This window comes from Eleutherodactylus coqui, chromosome 4, assembly GCF_035609145.1.
Source record: "Eleutherodactylus coqui strain aEleCoq1 chromosome 4, aEleCoq1.hap1, whole genome shotgun sequence".
Classification (NCBI taxonomy): domain Eukaryota; kingdom Metazoa; phylum Chordata; class Amphibia; order Anura; family Eleutherodactylidae; genus Eleutherodactylus; species Eleutherodactylus coqui.
In genome coordinates, this window is record NC_089840.1 from 86,895,447 (window position 1) to 86,918,089 (window position 22,643).

Genomic DNA, 22,643 nt, shown 5'->3' on the forward strand with positions numbered 1-22,643 from the left:
AACATTTAGCTAACTTAAATGAATTCAAGTCTCAAGGTCCAGATGAATTACATCCTAGTATACTAAAGAAAGCAGCGGAAGTAATTGCTGAACCACTCGCCATAATCTTTGAAAATTCCTGGAGAACACGAGAAGTACCAGAAGATTAGAAAAGGGCAAATGTTGTCCCTATCTTCAAAAAAAGGGAAGAAGGTGGATCCAGGAAACTACAGGCCTGTGAGCCTGACTTCTATACCAGGAAAGATCTTTGAACAAATTATTAAACAGCATGTATGAAAGTACTTGGATGAAAATGGAGTAATTAACCAGAGCCAGCATGGGTTTGTAACAAACAAGTCATGCCAGACTAATCTAATTTCCCTTCATGACAGTATCACTGACTGGGTTGATCAGAGAAAGGGGAGGATATAGTTTATTCTGAACTTAGTAAAGCATTTAACAAAGTCTCATACTATAGTTATTGAAAAAAATGACCAAATATGGGATTGACAAGGCAACTGTTAGGTGGATTCACAACTGGCTGAGTGATTGTACTCAAAGAGGGGTCATAAATGGCTGCACATCCAAGTGGAAGAATGTATCAAGTGGGGTACCACAAGGCTCTGTCCTAGGCCCAGTGTTGTTCAACATTTTTATAAATGATCTGGAGGAAGGAATTGATGGGAAACTGATCAAATTTGCCGCCGACACAAAGCTAGGAGAGATAGCTAACACTAGGGAAGAGAGAGAGAGAGTATTCAAAAAGATCTAAAAAAGCTTGCACAGTGGGCAGCGACTAACAGAATGGTATTTAACAAGGAGAAATGGAAAGCCCTATATCTGGGCAAGAAAAATGAAGAAAGCACATACAGAATGGGAGGAATTGAGCTAAGCCGCAGCACATGTGAAAAAGACTTGGGTATACTAATAGATCATAGACTGAACATGAGTCAACAATGTGATGCAGCAGCCAAAAAGGCAAACACAATTCTGGGATGTATTAAGAGAAGCACAGAGTCTAGATCACATGAGGTAATTATCCCCCTCTACTCCTCCTTAGTCAGACCTCATCTAGTGCTCACCATTTAAATTTCCCTCTCCTGCTGAAATCTATACAAGATTGAAACAGATGATCTAGAGGGATGTTTATGTGGTTTGGTCATTGTGAAATCTTTAAAATGAATATCTTGCCTAGAGTTCTGTATCTTTTTCAGATGCTTCCCATTAAAATTCTGACCATATTATTTTTAAATCCCTTATCTCCATCCAAAAGAAGTTAGTATGGGTGAACAAACCTCGTGCACTCCATTATCTTCAGACTAAAGGATCGGGGGAAGTGTGTGTGTGTGAATGGGGGGGGGGGGGGGGGGTCTTGACGCTCAATTCCATGGCATCTTCCTCTGACCTTTCAGTGTTGGGTTTCTGGACAGTAAGTCAACTATGGCATTATTTAACTCCTTCCCACCCAGATCTACTTTTATTCAAGCTAAAACACCTTTTGAAGAGCTGTGTGTGGACTCTGGGCAGTATTTGCATGCTTTGTGGATCTCCAACTCTCTACAGCCATCTCCACCAGATCAACCCCTCCTCTGTTTCGGCCCAGGTGAAAAAACATCAGTAGGCTATAATGGGGCCGTATGCTTGCTGTGAATGAGCATGGACAGCACATGGCCCTCTAATACACTAGTTCGCCAGAGGCCTTACTATAAAGAAAGAATACTTACCTGTACTGATGATGGAAATGCCTATCTCCACATATAAACAATACTCCCATGTGCTTCATACAAGTACTGGAATGAATAGTTCAGGAGCCAATATTTTGTATTAACCTTTCATTTATTTATACATATTAACTTAAAAACGCTACAATAAATACTTTAACTTATGAAAAAAAACAAAAACCTTTATGCATGTCTTTCTATAGAAGGTAAAACCCCTTTAAAAATTTTTAAAAAAATTCTTTGAATAGAATACAACACAAATTCTAACAGAAACCATGAAAACTAACGAATGACCCAACATATTTTATGAACTTTTTTCTTTATTCTTTCCAAACTTCTCAGGCTTGCAGGCTACTTCTACCAGTAGATTAAGATCTGGGAAGAGACAGATACATGTCAGTTACACATTTGTTGAAGCTATACAAGAGTTGTACAGGTTTACTGTCTAAATTCCAACTACCGACGTAACATTACACGTAACACGACATCGGTGCAAAAACTGCTCGATCCATGCAGCATACGCAAGTTAAGGTTAACTGAGCGTCTGAGGACTTGTGACAACTGCTTCATTCCAGAATGAAAGACATGACTCCTGACAGATTTTCAGACATCTGGATTAGTGAACTACTCTTCGTCTGTCCAAAAATGTGGCCAAAACAATGTGAAGTAGCCGCAAACTGTTCATGTCCTCTAATGTCCTCTGTTCTTGGAAATGGACACATGAAGGGTGCCAGAATATTCTGAGCAATGCCCTAGGGTGTCTCCGTATGTAATTTTCAACAATGCCAAGACTTTACAGTGTGGAATGAAATTATGGAGTCATGACACTCTATACGCCCTCAAAGTTTCACTGAAGTGGTTGGCAGTTGGAGTCATTCATATATGAACTCCCAGGTGAATTACCACACCGCTTGGTTGTTTTGACATGAGTTTTTTGGGTTATGTTATGCCCCCTCTCACTTTTTTGTACTATATTAAAGCAAGGCTACTATACTATTATATTTTTAGCACTATTATACTATTATATTTTTAGCTCTACTATAATGTTTATTTGTATAGCGCCAACTTATTCCGCAGCGCTTATTATGACCTGTTTATTAAAAACAATCTAATATTTATCAGCTGATTTCTCTAATTTTGTTATCCCACCTGTACTGTATTGATCCTCGGTTATGTGACTAGGAGATGAAGTAACATCCGAAGTAAGTAAATCTTCATCAATACACAGCGTTTTATCTGCATCTAAGGATGTATTCATGTCAACCTGTAAGAGGGAAAAAAACATCTGAATTGAGCTTAAAAGGGTTCGCCAATTTATTTATTTTTTGGGGTTTTACCAATATCTAAAGAGACCCCCATCCACAGGATAGGTGATAACTTTTTGATTGGTGGGGTTCCAAACACTGCAACCACCACCAATCCTGAGGATAGGTCATCAATGGCTGATCAGTGGGGTGTGTCTGGGGTGTGTCTGCATTCTTAAAGGCCCATTTACACGGAGCGATGATTGCTCAAAAATCAATAAAAAGCGATCGTTTGAGTGATAATTAAGTGCTTTTCGGGCACTGCTAGCTGATCGTTAAATTCAGTCCAACCTAAAAATAGTCCTTCAGCCTTATCAGCAGTTCTCTGCGCATAGTGCTAATAGCATTGTTTCCCGCTGGAGAACAAAAGAACTGAAAGCAGATAAGAGCCCTAACTACTTTCAACTAAGGCTTCATCTGCACACTTAATTGCTCTTAAGTAGTTGAGTAGCTACTTAAAAGTTTATGCAAAATGATCGCTCGATGCTGTTACTTAAACTGTCGTTTGAGCGATCTTTGAGTGATCATCGGGCTGTGTAAATGGGCCTTAACTCAAGCCTCTGCAATGCAGATACACCCAACTGATCAACTATTGATCTGTCCAACCTCACAGCAGGTCGAATAACAGCTGATTGCTGCGGGTCCAGAGTGGTGGACCCTCACTGATCAATTGTTGATAGATCATCAGTAATTTACCTTCACAGAATTGACTTTGAATAAAAGAATTGATAATTTTATTGATAATCTTATATAAAATACCTACACACATAAGGACACATCAGCCACATACAAGAGATGTGAATGAAAGATTCGCCACTCTCCAACTGGGCAACGATGACAATACTAATCACTCAGACACACTGTCAGACATCAAGGACCAATCCCCTGCTAGTAAAAACTTGGTGCTCAACCAGGGACAATATCCCATGCAGACTTAGATCATGACTGGGTTGGTTCCACCACAGAAAGGGGGTAGTGTGGGGAATAAGGTCCTAGTTTCTCAAAACAAAGAAGGTTTAAGATTAGTTCCCAAATGATGAATATCTGGGATCAACCAATCCTATTTTGTATTTGTAACTCTTAAAGAGTAAGTATGTTTTCAATACGGCTCAAGTTCAGATATTTAGAACAACGCGTTTCACCGCTGAGTGTCATGGATCAGGAAATCATAAACTTATCAGGTGTGCATATGAATGAGAGAAGCTCGCTCAGTAGGTATCACCTAATGTACAAAGTATGAGCATATCAAAGGGTTGAGTTGCACTCAACCATAGATTGTACTAATAGTGTGATCTGTACACGATTAGCACTAGAACCTTTCAAAGATGGGGAGCAGAAAGTTATAAGATCATTACACTATACCCACTCGGATGCCGGTTTCAGTGCACAGTGGGTGAGTGTTGATCTATTACTGCACAATAAATGAGTGCTGATCTACAGCAAACTGAGAGTGCTTCAAGGAGAATTCTATCTGGAACAAGATTTCCCCAATGTTAACCTCAGAGTTGTAAATCCTAGGCTAAGTTGTTGCTTTTGGGCAAATTTCTGCTAAAGAGCCAATATATTAGCCAATATGTTTAGTCTCTAGCTCCTAGTGTGAGCACAATAGCTCTTAATGCAATGGCGCTTCTGAAGTGATAATAGCTCTTAGTCTCCCCCCTATCTCAGCGGTAAAAATAAAAAAAATTGAGCAGAGTCCATGGCCTTGATGGTCTACCATCAAAATTTGAGCAGAGCCCATGGCTTTGATCGTCTACCATCAAGGCCATAGGTTCTGCTCAATTTTTTTATTTTTACCGCTGAGATAGGGGGGAGACTCTGCACTAAGAGCCATTGTGCTCACTTTTTTTTATGACCCCCTCCCTATTCTCCATTGCTACCAATGTATAGAGGACAGGGATGCCTATTTTGTAATAATATCACTAAAGGGGTTGTCTGGATGCATACTGACATTTAAAATTCAGTCCAAATCAATTAAAACAAAGGTTACTTACCCATCCTCAGCACTGCAGATTTTCCCAATGTAGCGCTGGATTGTGGGCACTGAGGATTGTTTCAAACTCATTTGGACTTACTTTTAAAATGAGTATGTAACCGGACAACCCCCTTAAACTGTGACAACAATAAATATACTGTTTATTCTCTCCAGGTGATCATCCCTATGAGAAAACCAACCCCTTATCCAGACCATGCACAGTATTTCCTGCGACAGATTTTCAGCTCAATCATATTTTCTGCATCTTTAAGACCACCTAATAGAAGACCACGTTCCAGTATAATTTTGGGTGGTTGTTTCATAGAGGGTCCGCTGTAGTTTTGAACTGATTTCTTCTTATACATGTTTATAAGTCTTTATTTTATGATTTACCATCCCAAATACATATTATAGGTAGACAGTAAGCTACCTCTGTGTCTTCACTACTGAGAAGGTAGACATATGGTAAAGTCAATGGACTTTCACAACTGACAACCTGGTCACCTAATAAAGCCACAGTGGTGATATCAGCATTTACGTGCGGTTAAGATCCCAACCAACTACAATAATTATCGTTATTTCCTGGTCTCATTGCCATTGTGGTAGTCTGATTTTGTATAAATGGCGCTGGTGGTTTCACAAGGCTTTTTACTAACCATATTCAATGATGAAGAGGATTGTATCTCGTCAGCAAACTGGAAAGAAGATTCCAGATTCATCTCATCTCTCCGGAACTCTGCTGAATCAGTCGATGACCAACTTGCATTAAAGAACTCCATAGGAAATGAAGGCTGCATTGGAGGGGTCTGCACATTGGGAGAAATAATATATTATAATCTCTTTCAGTATTGTACACTGTGCTATGAAAACCTATTAAAAGTGTTCAATTTGCTCTACTTTTGGAAAACGTAAAATTCTGTTGTCAGACTTCGATAAGTATGTCACATAGCACTAGAGACTAACAAGTCATGTCAACGGAGATACTAGGTATAAAAACAAGACTCAAATGTGCCTTTGAGGTTTGCTAAATATGGAGCATATTACCTCTTAGGCTAGGTTTTCCTCTTAGGCTGCATACCCATGGCAAAGCCTGATTCCGCATGTGGAATCCGGCCCTGGCAGCAGTGGGGTTCACGTGTGCCTGCTTTTCTTTTCTTCAGTCTGTACTGCGGATGGTCCACACGGCTTGCTGTCGGACATGCGCAGTACAGATAATTTTTTTTAAACTCCTGCTTTTTCCACAGTGAGGTGGAATTCATTCCAGAAGGGTCGTGGATCAGGCAGCTTCCATTGACCTCAATGGAAGCTGTTCGCGCGGAATCTGCGCAAAAATGGAGAATGCTGTATTTTTTTTATCCATGAGCGGAAATCGCAATTGGTTTCCACTTGACTGCTTGAAGAATCACTTTTCCGCAGCATGCTAAGCACGGTATTTGCTGCAGAATCCATAGCCAGAGGCCCGCTCCAGATTACGTAATGCAAATCCGCCCGTGTGCATGCGGCCTTAGGCCTCATGTCCATGGGTGGATCCTATTCTGCCCGCGGCCAAGGACATTTTTTGACCTGTCTGAGTTTTCTGTGCCCACATCCGGATTTTCTTTCTTCTGTACTGAAAATGCGTGGCGGCGCTCCAGACAGGGTGCTGCGGGCATGTGCAGTACATTTTTTTGTGAACTCCTGCTTTCCAGTGGTATCCATGTTCTGTCCACAATTCAATTCAGTGTAAGCTGTCCGTGCGGCATCCGCAGCAAAATGGAGCATGCTGCGATTTGTTTTCCTGACCAGAAGGTCCGCAAAACAAATCCGTATGCTTTAACCCCTTCCCACTATAGGACGTACAGTTACGTCCTGTGGGGTCGGGGTATGTATGAAGAGAGATCTTGGGGCGATCTCTCTTCATACAGCGTGGGCGCCAGCTGTTTATTACAGCTGACACCCACGAACAATAGCCGCGATCAGCCGCGCAGATGAATATAAAAAAAATACATCTCCAGCTCCCCATCATTCCCCTGAATAGCACCATATTTTAGTTTGTAGTGCTGTTTCGAGGTGACAGCTTCCCTTCAAACCAAGTGCCATCCAGGACATGAACTGTCAAAATGTAGTTTTACAGTACCACACAGTGCCATATCTACTAACTGTGGATGTGTCATAAATGTGGAACATGGGAACACCTTTTTAATACTGTAGATGGGGTTTGCCATTCAAGATCCCCATCTATTAGCAAGGGTGCAGTGTATCTGCAACTCATGAGGAAGCAGTAGATCCATAAACTATACAGAAAACTTGCTTTATTGGGGACTGTGTAATGCTGCATTTCACCACTGGTGGCGCTACAGGGAAAATGAACACTAGTTGCCATATTCTGCCACAGATTACAGCTGATTGCTGGGGGTCCCAGCAGTGAACTCCCTGTGATCAGCTTCTTCTGGGAGACATTTCTTGCAAACAACAAAGTATTATCAGGGCCTCATGCGGTGCAGAGTGTTAAGGCAGTAGTATGCAGTCCTAAGCTCCTGCTCACGACCTGAAGGGTTCAATCCCCGCATGGTTCAGCCGGCTTAAGGTTGACTCCACCTTCCATCCTTCTGAGGTCAGTAAAATGGGCACCCAGCTTGCTGTGGGTAATAAAGAAACTACCTGAAAGTGCTGCGGAATGAGTTGGCGCTATACAAATAACAAGTCCCTATTACGGTATTATTTATCAAGATTAGCATAAGGCTTACTTTAGTTCATCCAAATGTTAAAAATCAGAAGACGTTGAGGCCAAACGTTGCCGGAAAATTGCGACCATGTAAAGCATTGGATTCCAATGCATTCATTTACGCAAAAAAAAAAATTGTGACTGAAAATCGCCAGAGATTTCCATTGGGTTGCTATGGAAAGCGCAGCACCGGCGTCCACCAGAAGAATCATAGCGATTGCCGCGGTTCTCTGCGGTGAGCCTATCTGTTAGATAGGCTGTCTGTTAGATAGGCTCACTGCTGAGACTTGACAGCCCCCCCCCCTCCCCCGCAGCGGAATATCGCTAGCCTTGGCCGTGGACAGGGGCCTTTTATGTGTATTTGCTGTGTACTGCGTATTCTACATGCATAAAAACGTGCGTCAGGTTACATTTTAATTGTACTAACCTGAAAATAGCTGCAGCGTTGGTCTGAGGAGACTGCAGGGCCGGAGCAGCTGTTCAGATGGGGCAGATGAACTGGAGTTGTACAGCATGGAAGAACGGCTGGATGGGAAGAGAATAACAAATGGAATTGGAATTAACAACCACAAATTACATGGTACACGATTCTCTCTGAATAAAGGAATATGGGACCACTTAAAGGGGTATTCCGGTTATACAAAGTTGCTGTCAAATGAATGCTAAACAAAAGTTTGCATTGTAGTTCTGTTTTGGATTTTGTGTCTGTAGCGCTAAAAATCATCACCTTCTCCTGGCACTTCAGAATTGTTTATTCCCAGGTTGCCATGGATACGTTCTAAAGGCAATGCAGCACTACAGGTCGGGCTTGCTCAATAAGAACGACCAGGGACCGCTTGTTTTTATTCAGCTCCCGGGATACTGACCATTAGTAGGGCAGCGGGGACATACACAGGAAGCGAGTGAAAAGCGGGGAATTAGTGATAAATATAGTTTCACGCTGTATGTCAGCAGGGATGCGACGGCCATCTTGGAAAATAGTGATGTGGGGAAACAACAGAAATGAGCGACAGGATGAGAAGGTAATGGCTGTGTGATTTATTACCATAGACAGCAGGGAAGAAACTTGGGGCAAACACCTTGCATATCTGGAATTTTTGAAAATTCGCTTCACAACTGGAATACCCTTTTAAAGACTGTGGGACGATAACCAAAATCAACCTACCAGATTCACATTTCCTGCAGATAGGGCAGGCTCTTGCATTTTGTTGAAACAGGCTAGTAAATCTTAATAAAGACTTAATAAATGGATTTTTATATATGGTTGACTTCCCTTGTGGGGAGACATTCGCTATCTCGCATATTGGAAGAAGGTATTATTGTATCTTGACGCCACCAGGAAGTCCTGGCGGAGTCAAGATTGACAGGGGGTGACGCCCCCTGTACCTGATTGACTACACAGCTGCCTTGCGTGGAGGTCCTGGCAGCCCAGTAACGTAATGAAGCAGCTGCAAGTGCTTGGCATTCAAGGTGCCCTTGACATCAGTAAATTCAGAGAGCCCGCAGCAGGTACGCATTCGCCCAGCTCTAAGTCCCTTCCACGGCTGAGTTTCAGAAGGCAGCACCCAGCTCTGTGCCCACCTCTAATTCCCTTCCCTGGCGGTAGCTCAGAATGCAGCACCCCGCTTTGTGCCCACCTCAAAGGCCCTTCCCCGGCCGCGGCTCAGAAGGCAGCAACCCGCTCTGTGTAGAAGAGCAGAGCGGGGTCAGCATGACAGAGGCCAAATTCTTGTCAAGCGCCTTTGGCAGCGGCGCGGCAAAGGCCGCTGCACCCCACTACAGATGCCTTGAAGATTGCGCTCAGGAGCAGGGAGGACACAGAGCCGGGGTCCTGCAAGTCAGAGACGCCCTCCACAGACAGCAGCGCAGTAGCGAGCCGCCAGCGGCCCGCTGCACTCCCTGACATGTGTACCCCGCACACTCCAGGAGAAGAGCACAGAGACTATAGGGACGACCGCCACACACATACAGCACGAGGACGACAGCTGGGGGCCCACAGCGCCGGGGACTGCCGGTAAGCTGCGCACAGATGTTCTCTCACAGATATTAAGCCTAGCACCTTCCAGGACCTTCAGCACTTGACCATATCTAGCTTTTTGGGAGGAAGTGATTGGGGTGCTCTCACAGGTGCTGGGAAGGCCGATAATAGGAACTGCCTTTTAGGCATCCTTGAGGATGAAGTCTGGATGCACCATCAAAAAGTTATCTCAAGCAGCACTCTTTTCTTAGTTCGCCAAGCGATAGCCCTAGCATTGATGGCACCTAGGGTACCTCCTATTAACCAGTGGAAAAATATGGTGTAAACTACTCTAAAAACTGCTCTGAAAACTTTCAGAAGATGCGGGGGTCTTGGTGTGATTCATATTTGACGTAATATCCGCGTGGCTTGAGTGCTCTGCTGACTGCCTACTTGAGTAGTTGTGGGCGGTGTCGGAACTTGCCTTCATACCTGACAGATTACTCGCTAGTACTTGTGAATGGGACTCAAGTCACATGTTCTGAAACTGTAACTCTATATTTTACTATCTGTAGGACTTGATGGTTTAACTATGTTTTGACAACATTTTCAATAAACTGAGTTTAAAAACCCCGTAAAATACCAACTATCTCCAGGAATCCACCATAAACATAATAATTAAGGCCCAACGAACTGGTCTGTCATTTCAATGGCGGAAACAGGGAAAGGCTGGCTATTAGAGATTAGCGAGCATACTCGCTAAGGCAAACTACGCAAGCGAGTACCTGCCCGCTCGTCTCTAAAGATCCGGGTGCCGGCGGGGGGCGGGGAGCGGCGGGGGAGAGCGGGGAAGAACGGGGGGGAGATCTCTCTCTCACTCTCTCCCCCCAGATCCTCCCTGCTCACTCCCGCAACACACCGCTCTCCCCCGCCGCCACCCAAATCTTTAGAGACGAGGGGGGGAGGTACTCGCATAAGGCACTACTCGCTCGAGTAGTTTGCCTTAGCGAGTACACTCGCTCACCTCTACTGGCTATTTATTGCCAGCTTTATATTTTAAGTTAAGACAAAGCCAGGACACAGATGTGAATGGAGCCTTATTAGTGCTTTGCATATCATAGAAGAAACAGGAACAAATAAATTGATAACTATAGTAGATTCCCATAAAACCTTTCCCTGAACCAATGTTGTGTAAACAATGAACTTTCACATTGAAGGGATCCGCTGGTTTCGGGACAGGAAGAGGAGAAGAGCATGTTATCCAAAGCTACCAGTTCCAGACCCCGTTTTCAATCATCCAAGATGGTTGCAACAATTTTCTAATTGCTGCTCTTTGATTGGCCAGTTCTGATCACGTGGACAATCAGAGAGCAGGTATAGTACACTCTTAATCTAACACTACCAGAGCACTGTTAGGTAGTCTGAAGATTGTGTCGGCCATTTTGGATCGACGAAAATGAGATGTGAAAACAGTGGATTATATAGACAACAGAGAAGAACAACTGCAGGTAAAATACACCCTTTCGCCTTTGATCCCAGGACAGAATTTTTTTCCAAAACTGGATGGTCACTTAAGCTGTATAGTTATATGGGTGATATGACTGACCAGTGAGGGTCCAACTGCTGTAGCCTTGTGTCCCTCACTGCTAGTCTAACAGGGCATCAGTCACCCATAGACTATCATGTTAAGAAAAAAAAAAGTTTACTGTAGCTTACTGTACTATTCCATACCTTTTGTTTGCGGGGGACTGACATTTACCAGTCGGAGAGAGGCCAAAAGGGCATATCTTTTAGGGTGGTATCCTTTACCACTAATGACTACTGCTGTATGGTTATTTTATGCCAGCATATCAACTATGTACAATAATATTTGTACCAGTTGTGATATCCAACTAAGGAGCTGTTCACATCCCATTTTAGCGCTCTGTCGAGCATATGTTTTGATACAAAAACAGTATTAAAAAATACTGCTTGATGTTCCCATAAACGGTGGTCGGTCAAACTTATTTCAAAATTGCATAGTTTTCACCTCCTTTAGGCCCCCTTCACAGGGGTGTATTTGCACACGCAATACGCAGAGAATAGAACCATTGATGTCAATGGGTTCGTTCATGTGCTTGTATTTTTCCATTTCGGTTGTGCAAAGAAAAAAAAAATGCAGCATGTTCTATTTTCCTGTGCGTTTACGCACCCAAAGTCTCTATAGAAGTCACTGTGTAATTGCGTAGGAAAAGTGTGATTGTTCCCCGTAAGAGAAACCAAGTAACCTTGTAGATATGATACTTTATAATAATAATAATCTATATTTGTATACTTTTTAATAGCTAACAAAAATACATGATGTTACAGCAAGCTTTCGGGGACTTATCGACCCTTTGTCAGGCTAATGCATGTTAGCCATTAACCCCTTCAGTGGCACGCCCAGAAATTTTCTGGGAGGAGCTCCATTGCCCATAGTGATACAGCCCAGAAGATTTCCAGGCTATGTTTCACTATGGGACCGTGCAGGGTACTGGTGTATTATGTCACCACCGGAACTAAGGGGTGGTGACATAATACAGCTGTCAAGGAAAGTAATCACACACCCAGCTTCTGATTGGCTGGGGGCATGTTTAGTCTCCCCAACGGCTGTTCATACACACCAGGAGGACCGCGCCAAGACTGCGATCAGTGCCCCGCCAGAGGGGACCGAGAGGGCAGGAGCAGAGCAATGACTGTGGGAGCGCCGCAGGCACAGCCAGATGCACCGGAGGACAGGGACTAACGGAGTTCTCAGAGGGTAGGAGCTGAGCGGAGAGTCTGAGAGCGGCAGAGGGAACTCCGATCACTACAGTGAGTGACCTGCCAGCCGGGACGGAGTAGACTGCTAATAGTGGACTGGATGAGAGGTCAGTGTGGCGGCAGGGTGTCAGACAGAGGGGGAAGGAGGGCGGAGTCATGTGAGGGGGGCAGCAATAGTGTCTGAGCGGGGGCAGCAATAGTGTTTGAGGGGGTCAGCAATATTGTCAGGGGCAGAGGCACAAGACAGGGCTGCCCTCTGTCCCCCGCCTTGTTTGCCCTCGCCATAGAGCCCCTGGCAATCCAAATTCGAACGTCACCAACAGTGAAGGGATTTAAACTGAACAACTACGAGGAGCGCATAGCGCTCTATGCAGATGACACCCTCCTCTTCCTTCAAGACCCGGGGGCGTCTCTAGACGCGGCTCTGGCTATATTTAGCGCATTCGGCACACACTCTGGCATCAGGGTCAACTGGGACAAAACCCATTTGTTGGCGGTGGACCCTGGGGCCGCCGAGCTCCCTCTACCCGCCCCGCTGAGTTGGACAACCCAGACCACCTACTTGGGAGTAAAGGTCTCAGCGGAACTATCCGCCTTCTACAACTCCAACTTGGTCCCCCTCCTGGCCTGGGCCGAGGAGGTGGCGATACGCTGGGCTTCTCTCCCGCTTACCCTGGTGGGCAGAATAAACCTGCTAAAAATGAAACTGCTACCAAAATTCCTGTACATATTGCATAATTCCCCTATGCTAGTCCCAAAAAAATTCTTTACCAGGCTTCGTGGGATAGTGCTGCGCATACTGTGGAGAGACACTACACCCAGGATTAAGTTGGAGACCCTGTGTCTCCCGTCGAACGGAGGGGGACTGGCCCTACCGCACTTTTACTACTATTACCTGGCTAGCCAACTGGTATACGCGGGATGGTGGATATGCTCGTCAAACTACAACCCAGCGGTGGGCCTGGAACGTAGAATGGTGGACCCTACGCAGAACCTTCGGGGACTGCTACTGAGCGGCCCCTCATCCTCGGTCGGCCCGCTGCCCACGCCCATGCTGGTGACGCTGGAGATCTGGCAGCGGGTCACGAGACTGTCCGCTGAAGAGGAGACAGCGCGATCCCCACACACTCCCCTCTGGAATAACCCCAAATTGCCACACTTCCAGCGCCTCCCGGAGTCTGCCTTCTGGAGACGCCGGGGCGTCAATGTCCTCTCCGACATAGTCAGCGAAGGCAAGCTCTGTACCTTTATGCAGTTACGGGTTGCCCGCGGTCTGCCCGAAAATTCTTACTTTAGATATTACCAATTACGAGATGCGGCCAGGGCTCAGTTTGGGGGCTCGTCTGTCCCACTATCCATGACGCGACTGGAGAGCCTGGCGCAGATGTGCAGCCTTGTCAGGCCGCTGTCGAGTTTCTATGCTCATACAGCGCGACATCTGGCCCCACTGGGCGAGAGGGCCGTACAGAGATGGGAGGTGGACATTCCTGATCTGACTTCAGGGGAGGATGAGGATATATTGGACGGATCTGGTCCCCCCCTGGTTAGCGCTAGAGACAAGCTCATCCAAGTCAAGTTTCTACACCGCATATACTACACCCCCTCCAGGTTGTGCACAATGGGCCTGCTCCCTACTGCAGCGTGCCCACGATGTATGGTGGCGGATGGGACGGTCATGCATATGTTTTGGGAGTGCGCGGTCCTACAGGAATACTGGCGAGAAGTGCTTGTCTTTATGGAAACTCACCTAGGGGCACCAAGGATCATGCATCCTGGAACGTGCCTTTTTGGGCTCGTGGGAGACCTGCCGGTGTCCGCGGCAACACGTACACTGTACAAGCTGCTTCTCTTTTATGCAAAAAAAGTGATTCTACTTAATTAGAAACACCCTGGGAAGCCGACTAGGAGCGCATGGGTCAGGGTCGTTAACGCCGAAATCCCAATGTATAAGCTGACGTATATGGCCAGGGGGTGCCCTGAAAAATTCGACAAGATCTGGGGTGGCTGGGTGAGTTGCTCAGCGACGGCGTCGGGAGAGCCAAACCAGGTGGTAGGGGGGGAGTGAGAGAGAGAGAAGGACAAAAAGAGAGTCATCTGCTCAATTTAAGTTAAAACCCAGTGCTCAGAAAACTAATTTTTTTTTCCTCTGCTATTCCCACAAAAAAGGAGGAAGAGAGGGGAAGGGGAGAAGGGAAATATTTTTTCTTTTTTTCTCTTTAAGAGAGTCGCGCCAGGGGGTGGGTGGGGGGGGGGGGTCTAAGTTTAAGTCCTTGTTTTTTTTTTTCTGATTGATTACAATTGATCTATCCAAAGGTTAAACTGTTGTTCAGTAACAATCAATAAAGTTAGAGTTTTAAGGGGGGGGGGGGGTGAAAGAAATAAAAAAGCACTAGCCAGACATAGCATGCTAAGAAGAAATATACCTATGTATGCAGGCGGAGATTGCCTCTACCCTGTTTTCATGCAATGTACTGTCTGCTGAACCTGACACCTGTGGTGCCAATCATCTGTATTTACATGCTTGTTTATTCCTGGCTAAATAAAATTCCTTTAAAAGAAAAAATATTGTCAGGGGCTGTAGCAATAGTGTCTGATAGTGGCAGCAATAGTGTCTGAGGGGGGCAACAATGGTGTGTCAGGGGGTGCAGCAATGGTGTGTCAGGGGGGCCTCAATGGTGTGTCGGGGGGCAGCAATATTGTCTGAGGGGGGCAGGAATGGTGTGTCAGGGGCAGCGTTGAGGGCGCAGTAATAGTGTCAGCGGCAGCAGTGATAGGACAGCAATAGTCTGACGGGGCAGTAATGTTGTGAGGGGCAGTAATAATGTCAGAGGCAGCGATAGTCTCTGGAGCAGTGGTGCGGAGGCAGTAATAGTGTTGGGCCGTGGCATAGGAAGGCGGGTGCAGCAGGTGCTATCACTGAGTGCCCGAGCTGGAAAAAAAAATTCCGCCCTGGGTACCCCCTGACTTTGCTATGCCACTTTTCTGTCGCACCCAGAGGCTTGAGTACAGCCTCCGGGTCTGCCAGCAATCTCTGCTGTTTAACCACTTACATTCTGCTGTCTGTGCGACTGCGGCATGTAAAGGGCTGTCAGAGGAAGGGGGCTCCCTCTGTGACAATCGGACCCCCCATAATGTGATCAGGGGGTCCTGATGGGACTCTGTGGCACCCGGAGGCTTGAATATAGCCTCCGTAACTGCCAGCTTACGCTATGACGCTCAGACTCTGTCTGAGCGTCATAGCCTGTCTAATACCCTGCTATGCTGAGGCAAAGTATTGGAAGAATTAAAAAAAAGTATTATGCAAGTCCTCTAAAGGGACAAAATTTTTTAAAAAGTAGAAAAAAATTATAAAAAAAATTAAAATAAAACCGCCAAAACCCCACCTTTCTCCCTTTACTTTTTAAAAAATTTTTTTTAAAAATTACACATGTGGTATCCCTGCGTTCGTAATGACCCAGAGAAGGAAGTTAGTACATTATTTAACCCCTTAATGATGCGGCCCCCTCTTTTTTCCCCATTTTTGTTTTTTCCTCCCCCCTTTTAAAAAATCATGACTCCTTTATTTATCCATCGACGTCGCTGTATGAGGGCTTGTTTTTTGTGAGACGAGTTGTATTTTTCAATGGTGCCATTTAATGTACCATATAATGTACTGAAAAACTTTCAAAGAATTTTAAGTGGAGTAAAATGAAAAAAAAACGACATTCCACCATCTTTCAGAGCGTCTTGTTTCTACGGCGCACAAACTGCAACAAAAACGACATGATAACTTTATTCTATGGGTCAGTACGACTGCTACAATACCGAACTTGTATAGGTTTTTTTGGCTATATTTTTTTTCAAAGACATTTAAGTTTTTAAAATAATTTTCTGCTGCATCTTCTGCGCGCAATAACTTATTTATTTTTCCATCGAAGTAGCTGTGCAAGGGCTCATTTTTTGCGGGATGTTCTGCAGTTTACGGTAGTACCAATTTGGAATACATACGACTTTTTGATCGTTTTTTATTGCATTTTTCTGGGAGACAGGGTGACTGAAAAAGTGCATTTCTGGCGTTCTTTATTTGTTTTTTCGGACGACGTTCACTGTGCGGGGTAAATAATGTGCTACTTTGATAGATTGGACGTTTACGGATGTGGTGATACCAAATATGAATTGACAGCAGCATTTAACGGGTTAATGGCCGCGATGGGTCGCACGGCTGATTGCAGCTATTGTCCGCGGGTGTCAGCTGTAATAAACAGCTGATGCCCGCACTGCATGAAGAGAGGTTGTGCCGCGATCTCTCTTCATACACACTCGAACGCTGCAGGACGTAACTGTACATCCTGGAGCAGGAAGGGGTTAATCTGCAGGCTGAATGGCATGGAAAAAAATTTTTTTGAAACGTGGCAAAAATCTCACCATACAAAAACGGAATAGAATGTGATCAAAATGCTGCACAGATCAACAAATGGTACTAATAAAAAGTACAACTCATCCCGCAAAATAAAACCCCTTACACAGCTCCGTTGATAAAATAAATAAAATGCTAGAGGTCTTCGAATGCAGCGATAAAAAAAATAATCTTATTTTTTAAACTGTGAAAAAGTTGCGAAAAAGAAAAAACTATTACAATTTGGTATTGGCATAACCGTACCGGCCTGTAGAGTTACTTTAATATATTATTTATACTGCTCAGAGAATGCAGTGAAAAATAAAAAACATGCCAGAATTACAGATTTTGTTAATTTTGCCCCTAGAAAAAATGGAATAAAAAGCGATCAAAATTTTACATGTTCTTAAAAATTAGATGAATGAAGACTAGAGTTCATCCCGCAAAAAACAAGGCCTTCTAGAGGTCTGGCAATGGAGAAATAAAATTAAGACGGCTCCTGGAATGTGGCGACACAAAAGCAAACCTTTAAGGGCTCAGTCAGATAGGCGTTTTTATGTGCGCAAAAACTCATGTGTAAAAAAAAATTGCGTGACCAAAGCGTGCGCCATGCTGAAAAAAACGCACCTGGCCGTTTTTGTGCGCCTATAAAGTTCGCTTTTCCCCTATCCCCTGCTGCAGCTGTGACAGCTGCAGGAGGAGATTCCTTGGATGTGAAACCCCTGGATGCTCTCACATCCAGGGGTTTCACCTTTGGTCAATGGGCCGGCAGCAGTCGCGGCCCTATTAAAATATAGAGAAGATCGCGATTCTATGCAATTGGATTTCTTCATCTCCGCGGGGAATCCCCTTTTCACTGAACAGTGTGACAGCATTGCCATAGTGTCCAGTGACAAGGGGACTCCCTGCGGAGATTAAGAAATCCTCTGCCACAGCTGTCACAGCTGTGCCAGAGGACCGCAATGCTATCTCATTGAATTCAACGGAGTCGGAGCTACAGCCGGCTCCATTGAAAGCAATGGGCTGCCGGCAAGCCCTGTTGTGATTTTCGGAAAAGGGCTTTAAATATAAGCCCTTCCCTTAAGATCATCCCTAAAATGTGTAAAAAAAATATATATACTCACCTATCCACAGCTGCCGTGGCTCAGGCGCATCTAGCCGGGTCTTCTCCCTGCACTACTCTGAACTGCTTTCAGCAGCTCTAAGATGTCATTCAATAGTGTTCTGTCTCTGATTGGTCACAGTGCTCAGCCAATCAAAGGCAGTCCTTTCAGCAGGCAGGAATTTTGAATGCCTTCACTTCAGAGCAGTGCAGGGAGAAGACCCGGCTGGATGCACCTGAGCCCTCGGAGTTGCGGAGAGGTAAGTATATATATATTTAAATTTTTTACAGATTTTAGGGATGATTTTCAGGGACCTGCAGCGCTTGCAGGCAGCCGATTGAATTCACCAGCTGCATTGAATTCAATGGGAGAACATCGAGTTCCTGTGCCACAGCTGTCACAGCTGTGCCAGAGGATCGCGATCTTCACTGCATGTTCTTAATGGGGTCATCGCTGCTGCCGCCGGCCCCATTGAGCACAAGGTGAAACTCCTGGATGTGACAGCATCTAGGGGTTTCACATCCAAAAAAGGCAAATGCTGCAGTTACTTGCGTTTTAAAATCCACTGCCCTATATTTACCCGTGCGCATTTTTGTGCGCAGGTAAATATCGGGCATATGACCACTGCTATTGAAAAGCACTGGTTCTTAACAGATGCGGATCGCAAACGCAAGTAAAATGCGCATATAAAAATGCCCGTCTGACGCAGCCCTAAGAGAACAAAATGTTTTAAATGTACAAAAATAACAAAACATAAAAAAGCTGTATAAACTTGGTATCGCCGGAAGCTGAACGCCGTAAAAATGAAATCCAAAAAACAAATGGCAGAATTTCTTTTTTTTCCCCAATCTCCCTACAATTTTTTTTACAAAAGTTATGAAATACATTATACATACCCAAAAATGATGTCATTAAAAAAATTCAATTCATCCCCCAAAAAACAAGCCCTCATATGGCTGTGTCAATGGAAAAATGAAAAAGTTATGGCTCTTGGAACAGGGTGGTAAGAAACCCACCATTCAAGGGGTTAAAAGGTATCACATCTACAAGATTACTTGATTTCTCTTACCGCCAGGCCGAAGAAAGAAGAGCCGGCTGCGACGCAGGGAAGATCCGCTGCATCCGGACAGGTAAGAAAAATCTATTTTCAAGCCTCATGTGCGCGGGAAAGGAGTGACCCGCTGCGGGATTCTGCATGGAGAATCCGCGCGGGCCCAAATTTCCTAGTGGACATGAGGTCTAAGGGCTCAGTCTGACGGGTGTTCTTATGTGCTTATGTTACTTGCGTTTGCAATCAGCATTTATATAGAACCAATGCTTTTTAGCGGTCATTTACCCGATATTTGCCTGCGCACAAAAATGTGCAGTGGTAAATATAGGGCAGTGGATTTTAAATAGCAAGTAACTGCAGCATTCATCTTTTTTGGATGTGAAACCCCTAAATGCTGTCAAATCCAGGGGTTTCACCTTGTGCTCAATGGGGCCGGCGGCAGCAGCGCCGACCCCATTGAGAACATACAGTAAAGATTGTGATCCCCTGGAACAGCTGTGACAAGCTGTGGCAGAGGAGCGCAATGTTCTCCTATTGAAAGCAATGGGCTGCTGGCAAGCCCTGCTGTGATTATTGGGGAAGAGCTTTAAATATAAGCCCTTCCCTGAAAAATCACCCCTAAAATGTGTAAAAAATAAAAAATATATATATATATGCTCACCTCTCTGCAGCTGCCGAGGCTTAGGCACATCCAGCTGGGTCTTCTCCAGCACTGCTCTGAAGTGCTTTCAGCAGACGGGGATTTAAGATCCCTGCCTGCTGAAAGGGCTGCCTCTGGTTGGCTCAGCACTGTGACCAATCAGAGGCAGCACTCACAGCTACTGATTGACAGCTGAGAGCTTCCTCTGATTGGTCACAGTGCTCAGCCAATCAGAGGCAGCACTCACCCATTCATTGAATTCAGCCATTGATTGAATTCATATTGTGTAGGAAAAAGAGCACATCTGACTAATTAGCCATTCAGTTGGTCCATCTTGGTTTGCCATGTGTAAATGGACATGCCTTGCGGTCGCGAAAAGTACATTAAAATACAGGGATTTGTGCACAAAAAGGATTACCAAGCATTATGGGCTTTAATAACAAAAAAAACTGTTGGCATACTCTGTAATTTAGTGAGCCCTACTGGCCGCTGTTGTCACCAGTTCCAAGACAGTCACAGGTTCCCTTTAAAACCATGATGTGAACAGCCCTTACAGAGATGTTCAAATGTGTTACTATATTTGTTTTCAAATTTTTAAAGGGGTTTCACAGGGAGAATACTACTGATGACCTATCCTCAGGATACGTCATCAATAGTTGATTGGCTGGAGTCCGTCGCTCGGGATCCCGACCGATCAGCTGAGCAGGCGCATGCTGTCAGCGCCGCAAATAGACAGAGATCAGCGTGGAAGCCTCGGTGCCGACCTCCGTGTAGTGGCCGGTGCTTGTAATTGCAGGCATGGCTCTCATTGATTTCAGCGAGAGCCATGCCTGCAGTTACAAGTGCCGGCCTCTACACGGAGGTCGATGGGAAGCCTTCCGCTGCTTCTACTCCCACCTCTGTGTTTTTGCGGCGCTAACAGCATGCGCCCACTCAACTGATCGGTCGGGATCCTGAGCAACGGACTCCAGCCGATCAACTAATGATGACCTATCCCCAGGATAATCAGTAATATTTCTCTGAAAAACTCATTTAAGATAAAGTATTTATAAAACCAACTTAAATAAAAAACACAGGTGCCATCAAAGTAGCTAATCTTTCTTAATGAGCAGAACTCACCTGCTGGATAATAAGCCTGGGGGTACTGTGCAGCATGGGGCATATAGCTACTGTATCTCGGCAAGGCAGGGTGACCTTGTTGCACATGGACAGACGTGGAAGTAGACGACATTGTGTAAGTCATGTCTGCTGGAAAGCGTTGCAGGTCTGGATAAAATATCCCTCTCTCTGGGAATGATGAACGAGAGGCTAACTGTCTTTGGTGAAGGCCAAATGAGCTTGGCCATGTCCTTGGAGGGATGGGAGTGCAAGCAAGCTGTTTTCCAGGAAAAGCTATGTGGCTGTGGGATGGGGGGCTGACGTAGGGATATGGAGAAACATTTTCACGTCTCTCAGTTTTGTGAAGCTGTTCAGCCGGCATCAGACCTACAAAATTAGAAACATTTTTAAATCCTGAATGAAATTGCTTATTCATTTTATTTACATAGCACCAACATATTCCTCATGCAGTACTGAGATGGGCATCACTCACATATAGGGCTCCTGCCCACTGATAGATTCTTGCTGCGGAATCCACGGCGGGCGTCCGCACCAAATAGCACTCATAGCATGCTATGGGAAATCAATTTTTCCTGCACACTTGCAGAAACCAATTGCGGTTTCCGCAAGCGCAGAAAAAAAAATCGAAGCATGCTCCATTTTTGTGCAGACTGATGGCTTCCATTGAAGTTGTCCGATACGCGGGCCTTCCACAATCACATTGCAGAAAGGTCGCGGACTCTGCTTCATTGCTAGGCGATGGCGCGGGAAAAGCAGGAGTTAAAAAAAAATCTGCACTACACATGTCCGACAGCTCGCCGTGCGGACCATTTGCAGTATAGAAGAAAAAGAAAGCAAGCAGGTACACGCGGGCGCCGCTGCTGGCAGAGCTAGGTTCTGCATGCAGAATCCAGTTCGACAGTGTGCAGGCAGCCTTATATATCAATGTAAACCCTAAAGTGGTTGTCCAGTAACCGCACAACATTCCCTGATAGCTGCAGCTGAGCAGTACTTACCTGTCTTCTGCAGCAGGGGTTAGAGCTGCAGCCCTGCCGTCCTCCCACTGTTTGTTGTGTAAGATGTCACAGGAAATCAGATGACTGCTGCAGCCAATCAAAGGCTGCAGGGTCACCTCCTGGCATCATGGTAACCAGGACGTAAGTGCTGATGCCAGGAAAACGGACGGAATAAAAGAAAAATATTGACATGCTGCGGCCGGGGAATCCGCGCCACAGCGCCAGCTTTGCCGCGACGGATTGGCCGACCTGTGTTGAGGAGATTTTTGACAAATGTCGTCCTCGTGGATAGCCAATGCCGGAATTAGCGGCTGCAGGCGGATTTGCCGCAGCGAAATTCCAGACGGAATTTCTGCGTCAAATCCGCCTTGTGTGAACCCAGCCTAACAATTCTCTTTCTAGCAGCAGACAGAGCTATAAAACCAATTGGGGAATTAAATGGAACCTGTCACCTCCCACAACACTATAAACTAAGTTATGGTGCTTTAAGGAAAATGACAGGGAGCAGGGTAATGTATTTTTTATACTCACCCGCCCCCTGATTCCTGCTGCTGAAGTCCATGCGCCGCATGAAAATCTGACTCTTTTCAGAGTTCTACGCGCACATTCTCCCATAGGCTCCAACCCTGATTCCGCTGCACTAACAGCAGGCCAGGGGGTCAGATGATTGGCAGGGATCGGGAGTTGGGAACCCTTGCTGATCAACTATTGCTGCCCTATCCTGAGTATGGGTCATCAATAGTAAATGCTTGGAAAACCCCTTTAAATTCCGAGCGGTTGCCCTTGGATCTTCTGGTAGTTTCTTGTGAATGAATGGGGAGCATGGCTGGATATGGGGCTGGATGAGAGCGAAACAAATTCTCTAGGAAGGGAATGGAATAAAAAAACAATGCTCATTGGTTAAATGTCTCGCCGCTCCCATGCAGGAGCTTCGGTCGG

At 45.3% G+C, this 22,643-nt stretch overlaps 1 long non-coding RNA gene across 1 annotated transcript; it reads right to left on the minus strand.

Moving 5' to 3' along the window:
* Positions 1 to 5,642: 5,642 nt before the first annotated feature.
* LOC136624673 (uncharacterized) lies at positions 5,643 to 20,794 on the minus strand. The gene is made up of 3 exons (XR_010792377.1): positions 20,710 to 20,794; positions 8,111 to 8,208; positions 5,643 to 5,785 (listed from the first exon to the last, which is right to left on the minus strand). It is a non-coding gene; the product is annotated as an uncharacterized lncRNA (long non-coding RNA).
* Between the last annotated feature and the right edge of the window lie 1,849 nt (positions 20,795 to 22,643).